The 12,116-nt window shown below is 34.1% G+C and overlaps 1 pseudogene; it reads left to right on the top strand.

Annotated features, from left to right (window-relative positions):
• The first annotated feature begins 6,595 nt into the window (after nucleotides 1-6,595).
• LOC113000169 (shaggy-related protein kinase NtK-1-like) lies at nucleotides 6,596-8,056 on the top strand (annotated as a pseudogene).
• The last annotated feature ends 4,060 nt before the right edge of the window (nucleotides 8,057-12,116 follow it).

Raw genomic sequence — 12,116 nt, 5'->3', positions numbered from 1 at the left:
TGTTGTCATAACTGTTTTCAGTTATTATAACTAAATTGGTTTTGGCACCAATGTATAGCCCTTGTTCCTAGGACTAGCTTTTAGAAGTGTATATATACTCTTGATCATGTAATGTAGAGAGAGTTTTTTTGAGGCTGCAAAATAGAGGAGTTGCAAAAAATTCAGAGAGTTCAAAAAGGAGGTAGTGAGCTAGGTGACTGAGAGAGGTTTTGAAAAGAGAAACCAAGAGAGATCAAAGCTAGTTGTTGCTTGTATTGAACTTGTAATTTCATGATCAATGTGATGATGATGAGTTGCACTTTCCCGTGGATGTAGGCACATTGTTGAACCACATAAATCTTTGGATCTTGCTCTGTTGTGCTTGCTTTGATGTGTTTTCTTGTTTGTTTTTTTTATCTTGTGCATGTTTAAGAGTAGCAGAAACTATACATAGAACCAACAAGTGGCGCCGTCTGTGGGGAGTCAAGATCAAGAAAGATGGGAACATCAAAGTACGATATTGAGAAGTTTTCAGGAAAAAATGACTTCGGGTTATGAAGAATCAAGATGGAAGCAATCTTGATTCAACATGGTTGTGCAGAAGCTCTTAAAGGAGAAGAAAGGATGTCTGAATCTCTAAGCTCAAAGGAGAGATCAGAGATGATTGATAGAGCAAGAAGTGCAATCATTTTATGCCTTGAAGATAAAGCTTTAAGATAAGTTGCAAGAGAAAAGACAGCAGCCTCAATGTGGTTGAAACTGGAGTCATTGTACATGACAAAGTCCCTTGCAAATCGGTTATGCTTGAAGCAACAGCTGTACACTTTCAAGATGACAGAGTCAAGAACAACCACTGAATAATTGGCTGATTTCAACAAGATTCTTGATGATTTGGAAAATATTGAAGTAAAGCTTGAAGAGGAGGATAAAGCTCTCTTGCTTTTGAATTCCTTACCAAAATCCTTTGAACATTTCAAGGATGCAATTCTTTATGGCAAAGATCAAGACATTACCCTAGAAGAAGTCCAGACCTCAATAAGGACCAAGGAGATGCAAAAACAGCAAGACTCTAAATCTGAGGATAATGGTGAAAGCCTGAATATTTCAAGGGGAAGGAATGAAAAGAAAGGAACAAAAGGAAAGAAGTCCAGATCAAGGTCAAGGGATTCAAAGAATGGCTAGAAAGCAAAGTTCAAATGCTTTAATTGTCACAAAACTGGTCATTTCAAGAAAGACTGCCCAGACAAGAACAAGAAAGGATCTTTGGACTCTGTTGACATAGTTGAAGCCTCTGAAGGTTATGAGAGTGCAGGTGTTTTAGTAGCTTCTAATACCAAAACACAAACAAAATGGATTATGGATTCTAGATGCTCATATCACTGTAGCCCGAGAAAGGACTATTTTGAGACCCTGGAATTGAAACCAACCGGAGTTGTACTGCTAGGAGACAACTACCCCTGCAAGGTACAAGGCATTGGAACTGTGAGATTGAAGATGTTTGATAATAGAGAGTATCTACTGAAAAATGTAAGGTACATTCCTGAACTCAAAAGAAATCTTATCTCCATAAACATGTTTGATGATCTAGGATATGCAACTAGAATTTCAAATGGTGTTCTTAAGATTTCAAATGGATCTTTAATCATAGCTAAGGGTAACAAGAATAAAAGTAATGGCTTGTTTATTCTTGAAGGTTTCACTATTATTGGACATGCATTAGTAGCTAGTAATACATTGATTGATAAAACAAAACTTTGGCATTTGAGATTAAGTCATGTTAGTGAAAGAGGATTACATGAACTTGAGAAACAAAATCTGTTAGGTGGTGATAAACTAGATAAACTTGAATTTTGTGATCATTGTGTGCTTGGTAAATCACATAGAATAAGCTTTGGCACGGGTATTCATGTTTCATCTAGGCCTTTTGAGTATGTGCATTCAGATTTATGGGGACCATCTAGAGTGAAAACTCATGGTGGAAGCTCATACTTTCTCACCATCATAGATGATTTCTCAAGAAGAGTATGGTTGTATGTTTTGAAAAATAAGTCAAAAGCTTTTCAAAAATTCAGAGAATGGCATACTCTTGTTGGAAATCAACTTGGTACAAAATTAAAAGTTTTAAGAACTAATAATGGCCCGGAGTTTGTTTCAGAGCAGTTTAATGAGTTTTGCAGGGAAATAGGCATCAAAAGGCATAAAACAGTCCCTCACACTCCACAGCAGAATGGTTTGGCAGAAAGAATGAATAGGACCATTTTGGAAAGAGTAAGGTGCATGCTTCTAAGTGCAGGACTGCCAAAGACCTTTTGGGGAGAAGCTGCAAACACAACAACATATTTGATTAATAAATGTCCTTCATCAGCCTTAGATTTCAAGACACCAATGGAAGCTTGGAGTGGTGAACCACCTAATTACTCAGGATTAAAGGTGTTTGGATCACTGGCCTTTGCTCATGTTAAACAAGGAAAGCTGGATGTAAGGGCTGTAAAGTGTGTGTTCATTGGCTATCCTGAAGGAGTTAAAGGGTACAAGCTGTGGAAATTGGAACCGGGTGAGACAAGATGCATCATCAGCAAGGATGTAACCTTTGATGAGAGCAGAATGACAATGCTAAGTAAGGAGTAGAAGGATAACAACTCAAGTAGTGAGAATACCAATTTTGAGGTGGAGCATTCTGAGATTTTTGATCATGACAGTGGAAATGTTATTGATCACTCTGATCAAGCAGAAGCTGGAGAAAATGAAGAGTTGGTTACTCAGCATGACTTGTCCAATTATCAATTGACTAGAGATAGAGAAAAAATGGTGATAAAGCCTCCAAAGAGATATGGTCATGCTGATATTATCTGCTATGCCTTGAGTGTTGTTAAGGAGATTCAAAATTCAGAACCAAAGACCTGGAGGGAAGCAATTGAAAGTGAAGACAACTAGTTGTGGCTTCAGGCAATGAGTGAAGAAATGGAATCTTTGAGAAAGAACAAGACCTGGATACTTGTGGACCAACCCAAGAAGCAGAAGGTTGTTGGATGTAAGTGGATTTTCAAGAAGAAAGAAGGCATTCCAGGAGTAGAAAGGCCTAGATTCAAGGCAAGATTGGTAGCAAAAGGCTTTACACAGGTTGAAGGAATTGATTACAATGAGATTTTTTCACCAGTTGTGAAGCATTGCTTAATTAGAATCATACTTGGTCTGGTAAATCAGTATGATTTGGAACTTGAACAGCTGGATGTTAAAACAGCTTTTCTCCATGGAAATCTGAAGGAAACCATTTACATGAACCAGCCTGAAGGTTTTGAAGAAGGGGAGAACAAGGTGTGTTTGCAAGAAAAATATTTGTATGGACTGAAGTAAAGCCCTCGAATATGGTATCTGAAATTTGATGAGTTCTTGATCAGATATGGCTTCATTAGAAACAGATATGATAGCTGTGTATATATCCTGAAAAAGGGGAAAGTGTGTGTTCTTTACCTTCTCTTGTATGTGGATGACATCCTCATAGTGAGTGCTAATAAGGAAGAGATTAGGAAACTCAAAGAAAGCTTGAACACAGAATTTGAGATGAAAGATCTAGGGTCAGCTAGAAGGATACTCGGGATTGATATTCATAGGGACAAGGCAAAGGGTGAACTATTCTTGTCCCAAAGCAACTACCTCAAGAAAGTGGTGGAAAGGTTTAGGATGCATCAAAGCAAACCTGTTAGCACACCACTTGGCCATCATACAAAGCTATCTATCATTCAAGCACCAGAAACAACTGAAGAAAGGTCTAAAATGAATCAAACACCCTATGCCAGTGGTGTTGGAAGCATAATGTATGGAATGGTTTGCAGTAGACCTGACTTGGCTCATGTTGTAAGTATTATAAGCAGATTCATGGGAGATCCTGGCAGTGCACATTAGGAAGCTGTGAAGTGGACACTAAGGTATCTAAATGGATCTTTGAAAGCTAGATTAAGGTACAAGAAGACAACACATGAGACAACAATCACAGGCTATGTAGATGCAGATTTTGCAGGAAATGTAGACACAAGGAAGTCCTTAATAGGATATGTGTTTACTTTGTTTGGTACAGCAGTCAGTTGGAAAGCAAATCAACAATCAGTTGTTGCTCTTTCAACAACTAAAGCAGAATATATGGCCCTAGCTGAAGGAGTGAAGGAAGCAATCTGGCTTAAAGGTATGATTAATGAACCTGGAATAGCACAAGCTTGTGTCACGATTCACTGTGACAGTCAAAGTGCCATTCACTTAGCAAATCACCAAATGTACCATGAGAGGACAAAGCACATAGATGTAAAACTACACTTCATCAGAGATGTGATTGAATCTAAGAAGGTGAAGGTGGAAAAGGTTTCAACAGAAGAAAACCCAGCTGATATGTTCACAAAGTCCCTCTCTAGTGTCAAGTTCAAGCACTGTCTGAACTTGATCAATTTCGAAGATGCCTAAAGCTGATTGGTAGAAGTGCAGCCCTGAATCACAAGATAGACACTTGCTAATTTGGAGTCAAGGTGGAGATTTGTGGTGTGTGACTCAAAATCACAATTGGCACAAGTGAGAAGGCTTCAAAGTGGTGTTGTCGTAACTTTTTTCAGTTATTATAACTAAATTGGTTTTGACACCAATGTATAGCCCTTGTTCCTAGGACTAGCTTTTAGAAGTGTATGTATACTCTTGATCATGTAATGCAAAGAGAGTTTTTTTTGAGGCTGCAAAACAGAGGAGTTGCAGAAAATGCAGAGAGTTCAAAAAGGAGGTAGTGAGCTAGGTGATTGAGAGAAACCAAGAGAGATCAAAGCTAGCTGCTGCTTGTATTGAACTTGTAATTTCATGATCAATGTGATGATGATGAGATGCAATTTCCCATGGATGTAGGCACATTGCCGAACCACGTAAATCTTTGGGTCTTGCTCTGCTGTGTTTTCATGTTTGTTTTTATCTTGTGCAGGTTTAAGAGTAGCAGAAATTATACATAGAACCAACAACCTTCCTTCAAGAGTATACTTTTCGTATGGTCATTTTTTAGTTCAATAATAAATAATAAGTAAAATACATTAATATTTTAGATTCTTTAAGAATTTAATTTTATATATCTTGTATAAAAAAATCTTAGACCTTTATGTTGACGATTCATACACATAGTAAATAAAAATTAAAGCAATAAATATATTAATGATAAAATCATAAAAGAGGATAAAAGAACTAAAATTAATAAAAAAAAATTTTATTACTATTAAGAATAATTTTAGAAAAAAATATAAATTTAAAATAAATTTACTGTTACCAATTAAATTAATATTAATTTCTTAATTCTTAATTGGGTCTTGTAAAAAAAAAAAATCAGAGTTAATATTATTTTTAAAACTAAGCATCAATTGTTACTTAGATTTAGTTGCTGTTTTAATTTGTGGTAGTACTATTTTCAAAAATCGTAACGGCTGCATTAGCATTATACTTTAATTAATTTTGATTTGTGTTAGTATTATTTCCAAAAGTGGTAACGACTACGTTAATAATACTACTGGTACTTTAATTAGCTTTAATTTGTGTTATATTATTTCCAAGGTCAAAATTGTAACAGTCACATTAATATCATTAATTTTTTTATGGGAAAAAGCTCATATTATTTCCTTCAAAACTTGTTCATCAATCATCAGTACAACTAGTAGCAGCTCATATATACTTTATTTAGTAGTAGCTTTTATTGCTTTTATGTCATGTACTTTTCTGTGTTTTAATTGCCGATAAATATTTAAATTTCTCCATTATTTTAGTTAAGGGCTATTTGGCAAAGAACTGATAATAATGTGTTTGTATATGGGCATTTTCACTAAATTTTATAGTGCAGTTCTGCTACTTCTGTAATCAAAAGTTTCCTGCGGCTTAATTGATATCTCGCTATTTTCAGCTGGAATAAAAAAGGAACTTGCTGCAGCTAGGAAGATGGTGAGTAGGATCTAATTATTACAGTTTTTTTTTTTTAAGAATCACTTCTCATTGAAATGTAATATTTTTTGTTCAATTTTCATACGTTTGTTTCAAGTTTTCAAAATAATCAGAAGCCAAAAAGACTATGAAATCTAATAAAATCAGAAGTTGTTTTAAATAGCTTCTTGTAAAATCAGCTACATCTTTTGAAAAAGTGATTTTTATGATCATAAACAAACAAAAATTTATCCTTTTTTTAAAAAAAAATCTTAAAATTAGTCACTAAGTTGTTTTACATCAAAATCACTTTTTTTTTAATCTGTAACAAACTGCCATATATCTATGTAAATTGAACAAGCATTGAAGCATTATATACTTGTTGGGAATCTAAATATGTTTGTTGCAGATAGCTGATAGGCGTGATCAAGAGAAAAAAGCATATCAAGAGAAAAAAGCATATAGCAAGATGTTCCAATAACACTCTGGTGGGTGTGTCTCCATCTCTCAGCTAAACAGATAAAGTAATGAATGTATAGGCATATTAATCACCGTGAAAGTTGACTTGTAGTTTTGAAAGTCAACGTGCACCATTCATGTTCAGTTTATAGTACATAGTCAACTTCCTGAATACAAAAGCTGATCAACTAACACAACACAAAACTTCTAGTGTTTCAAAAACGCAAAAATGTACACGGTTCAGTTTTGTGCTTTGAAAGGTCCAATTGGGTTAAGTCAAGACATGACTCCTACACCTAAATGTATGTTGATACTTTGTTGAATGAGGTCTTTTGCACATTTAGTAAAGAATGAGCAGGTTCTATGACCCATACACATTATGGACTCCGAAACCAAAAGGTAGGCATATAGAGGAGTGCTACCAATACATTTTTCAATTCATTTTCTCCCTTTGTTAAATTTGTTTGTCTCTATAACAATAGACCATTTTTAAAAAAATATTTCATACTACAAGCTATATGGCAGAGAGGATTGTTGGGCATGGATCATTTGGGGTTGTCTTCCAGGTATGAAAACCCAGGAGTTGCAAATAATGCGCCTTCTTGACCACCCAAATGTTGTATGTTTGAAGCATTGTTTCTTTTCAACCACTGAAAAGGATGAACTATACCTTAATTTGATACTTGAGTATGTTCCTAAAACAGTTAATCGTGTGATCAAACATTACAAAAAGTTGAACCAACAGATGCCTCTGATATATGTAAAACTCTATATCAAGCCTCAAACTCTATTAGTACATATTCAATTTTACTTATCTGGTCAAAAATTGCTTAGTTCAAACTCTGGAGATTCATGACTATTAATCAGCAAATACTAATTGAAAGTTTTTCTATGTAGGTTAATCCACATACTCACCAGGTGCGACTTTGGAAGTGCAAAAGTCTTGGTATGTTTTATGTATGTACGTGTGTGTGTGTGTATGTGTGTGTGTTTCTGTCTTTTCTACCTTCACCCATTCCTCTTGATACTTCATTTGTCTGGGTGGTTTCACCTTGTTTGCTCTAACCTTTGACAGGTGAAAGGCGAACCAAATATATCATAGATATGTTCTAGATATTATAGAGCACCTGAGCTTATATTTGGAGCAACTGAATATACTACAGCTAGGTGTATTGGTTGAGCTTATGCTTGGACAGGTAGGTGATTGTTGAGGGGAGCTCCTTTGATTCTGTGGTTTAGTATATGTAAAAATAAATTTGTTTTTATTTTTATTTTTCCAACCCTTGTTCCCTGGTGAGAGTGGAGTTGATCAACTTGCTGAGATCATCAAGGTAATCTTTATGATTATTTTCTTTGTTGTTACTGTTATGTCTGCCATAGAAATATATCAAATCTGTCCAGCTCCAATGCCTAGTGTTATAGTTCTGTCAGTTTTTCTTTCTTGTTCAGTGGCATTTCAGTCGGTTCAGTTATTTTCTTGAAACAGAGACATTTGTCAATTTTCACAATTGTGAATTTTTTTTATTTCTTAAAAAAGGGATCATTTGAAACAAATTTCATGTTTTCCCATGCGTTAGCACAGATTAGTGTTCTAGTTTCCATTGAATCTATCTATGCTTCAAATTTTTTAATCTTTTAGGCTGAATTAGCTTACTTGGGTGATTCCTTGTTTGAATCACTGATTCTCTAATCAATTTGATGTCACATCTAGTTTTCAAATTATTTTTATAGGAACAAAAAATAGTGTTATGTGCCTTTCTTTTTCAGCCATTGATGGATAGAATTTGCAAATGTTAATTTATAGTTGTCCAATCTTTATCTGTTTTCAGAAAATTTGACAATTCTTTAATCTTCCCTTATGCTTTTTTTGTAGCAAATTCATTAATGATATTGTCATGATTGTATCATCTTCAATGGCTACGAGACAACGAAGTTCTGAAAGTGCTCATTTTGAGATGTTGAATGATCAACATAGGTAATATTGGTTAGTTACTGTATACTCAATTTAAAATAGAATGAAAAGTAGAAGAGTAAAGGCATGAATTGTGCTTGAATTTATTTTCTTAAGATTTATTCATGTATAGATTATCAAATTAAGTTTTAACTGTATAATTATATATAGATTGCTGAATTAGGTTTATTCACATTTGTAACTTGTAAATTTTCAAAAGGTGCAAAAAATTTGGTATAGCCAAGACGGTTTAAGTAAGAAATGTCTTAGAAAGTGTCATTTCTAAGACGTTTCTTAGCTAAAACCTTCTTAGAAAAGATACTTTCTAAGACGGTTGTAAAAAGAGAACCGTCTTAGAATGTTCATTTTCTAAGATAGGTCTTAGTTAAAAAACATCTTAGAAAGGATACTTTCTAAGACAGTTATTATCTATGACCGTCCTAAAAAATACTTTTTCTAAGGCGGTTGTTATCGAGGACCGTATTAAAAAGTCTTAGGAAATATACTTGCTAAGACGGTTGTTACCAAACAACCGTCTTAGAAAGTTAGAAATGGTACTTTCTAAGATGGTTGTTAACTAAGAACCGTCTTAGAAAGTATCATTTCTAAGACTTTCTAAGATGGTCTTAGATAATAACCGTCCTAGAAAATTTAATGATGGTTAAAAAACAACTGTTATAGAATAGTCAAATTTTCTAAGACGGTTGTTTGGTAGCAACCGTCTTAGAAAGTTTGACTATTCTATGACAGTTGTTTTTTAATCGTCGTTAAATGTCTTAACTTTCAACGATGTTGAATATAAAGGCAGGTTATAACCATCGTTGAATGCCTCTATTAATCGTCGTTAAAGGCCTTTTTTGCAGTAGTGATGGAGACACTGTAATGGAGTAACCACATACTTTGTTGTCTTATAGGCACTATTGACATGGGGTTGTTTTATTCAAATGTTTCAAAATCATATCTAATTGATTATGCAGATGCAAGTTATTTGTCAGATCATCATAATGGTAGATCATAGACAAGATATTTGTTTACATGTGATGACACAACCATTTCATGGTGATCTGTGAAGCAAACCATAACTGCAACATCATCTAATCATGCATATATTTTAGCATTACAAGAGGCAAGTCGCAAATGTGTTTGGTTGAGATTTGTAATTCAACATGTGTGAGAAACTTGTGGTTTATCTTCAGTAAAAATGACATTAACGATCATATGTGAAGACAATGATGCATGTATCACTCAATGTGATTAGAACAAAGCATATGCTACCAAAATTATTCTTCATTTATAATCTAAAAAATAATGATGACATAAATGTTCAACGACTTTGTTCGTGTAAAAATCTAGTAGATCTCTTTACAAAGTCATTGCCAAGGAAGATGTTTGAGCAACTAGATCACAAGTTGTTGGACTTCATCGTCTAAAAGATTATTTTCTGCATGAGAGGGAGAAATAAATACGTTTTGCACTCTTTTTTCATTTGTCATGGTTTTGTCCCATTAGGTTTTTCAGGCAAGGTTTTTAATGAGGCAAGTGATAATGTACTCTTTTTTCTTCACTAGACTTTTAACCCACTAGGTTATTCCAAGTAAGATTTTTACAAGGCAATCCTAGAATAATGGACATCCAAGGGGGGGTGTAATAAATAATCTTTGTGGATGTCCATATCTTCCTTTATCTGTTATTATCTATATTTATTTGTATTTATCTTTTATAACTCCTGAGTTACCTTTTGTATCTATAAATAGACTACTCCTTTTGGAATGATACACACACATATCATTCTCTCTAAACTTTTTTCTCCTATACTTTCTCTCTATTATTCTCCTTTGAATCATATTATATTTAACAGTTTGTACTTAGTATCATTTCTCCTAGACATTAATTACATCGTGCACACTTGAACACAACATGGTCCTATGCATACAGGAACACATATTTTAACCATAGTTCTAAAATTTGGACTGACTCGGTTCGTTCAACTGTGAATTAGAGGTTTGATCGGGTTGGGTTGCTCATCATATCAGGCATGCAACTAATCTAGTCTAGCCCAGTGTGACCTAGTCAGTTCTATGGTTAAATCGATGACATGTAAACATGGCAATAGGACCTGCACCTGTGGACACCTGCTTGAACCCACCTCGATTTTGACAGGAAAAAACCGAGTTGACCGAGTTTGGGTTTGGAATCGGGTTTTCCCCGATTCTTAAATTCGAGGGAGGGGGCATTTTTGGTATTGCAGATAACCGCCCCGCCCCCGCCTCTATATATATATATATATATATATATATATATATATATATATATATATATATATATATATATATATTATAAGAAACCCTAATTTATTTCTCTGATTTCCTCAGATCAGTCGCACTCACTCACGATTAGGAAAGCCTTCTTGCCACAACATCTTTCATCTCGCTTCCCGTTGCTACGCCACGCCGCCTCTTGTACCGTCTTCTTGCTCGCGTGCCACACATATACTCATCATGCTGCCCCTGCTTGTGCACTACATAGGTACAATTAGTGTTTTGTGAAATGGTTTTCTTATGGAAGCCACAAAATGGAAAAAGTAAGTCTAGTGTGTGATTTTTACTATTTAATCTTTGTTTTTTTTCTTGAAAAGGCCATTTTAATCTTTGTTAATAGCGTCAGTGTGTGGTTTAATTTAATGGTTCTGTAACTTAATTTAGGAAAAAGTAAGATCAGGTGCCTTTATCCTAACAAGAGTACGCTTCTAAAATCAGTTGAAAATGTGATTGGTCGACCTGTAAATTTTTTTAGTTTTTTAACATTTTATTTAGTGTAATATACTTTCATACGGTTTGAGTGTTTGATTTATTCAATGTAATATACTTTGATGAAAATTAGAAAACATGAACTCTATTTTTGAGGTATAAATGTTAATCCACTCGTAGCATCCTAGTTGCATTATTTCTGAAGTATTTATGCAAAGATGTTAACTACTAGTATTAGATTAGAAAACAATATGATTTGAAATGTATTGCTTTTGGATTTACCATTTGAACACTGACTGGGAAAACTAAATTACTGAATGTATAGTTATTCATAGTGAAATTGTTAGGATTTCAAATTAGAATTCAAATTATGAATAGTAATATTATTAACAAACTTTTAAAATATAGGATTGGTCCCTTGGAAGTTGAGAAATAGATGGATTAATTGCATAAAAATTACAAAGAAAATATAGTTTTTAGTTGAACATATTTTTTGAGAAGGCCACACTTGTACATATATGCTTGTTATGCCTTATATCTTAATGGGTTTGTTGGTGGTATTCAATCCCTTCTTTTGTTTCACTAGAATTTAACATAAATAGAATATGCATCTCAAACTATATAGGTTTAAATAATTGTAGTTCTCATGGGTTTGGTTTATGTCCCATGATTTTTTATATATCTCTTTTTTGGCATGCTGCAAATGATGCTTCGGGTGCCAACCTGACTGGGATCACTCTGCTATTGTGATGCCTCTTCATGTCATCCATTTTCTTAAAAAAACATTAACAAGTGGTAGAAAATCAAAGAAGTCGTGAATATAATGAATGATTTATCAGGGATGTCACCGAACTGAACTTGGTATATTTGAAGGTTCAAGCCTATGATGCTTGAAGATTTAAACGACTAAGTGATGGTTTAGTAGCACTCTTTAAGTTAGGGTGTATTTTTGCTTCTTGAATGTGTTGCCATTAGATCTTAACAAAGTAGCGTGTAATTGCTATAGTTGTGTTAAACTAGTTAATTAATTTAACTAGTTAATTAATCAGTTA

This window comes from Glycine max, chromosome 18, assembly GCF_000004515.6.
Source record: "Glycine max cultivar Williams 82 chromosome 18, Glycine_max_v4.0, whole genome shotgun sequence".
In the NCBI taxonomy this organism is placed as follows: domain Eukaryota; kingdom Viridiplantae; phylum Streptophyta; class Magnoliopsida; order Fabales; family Fabaceae; genus Glycine; species Glycine max.
Note: the sequence above shows the minus strand (reverse complement) of the source record. Positions and strands in the feature narration are given on the sequence as shown.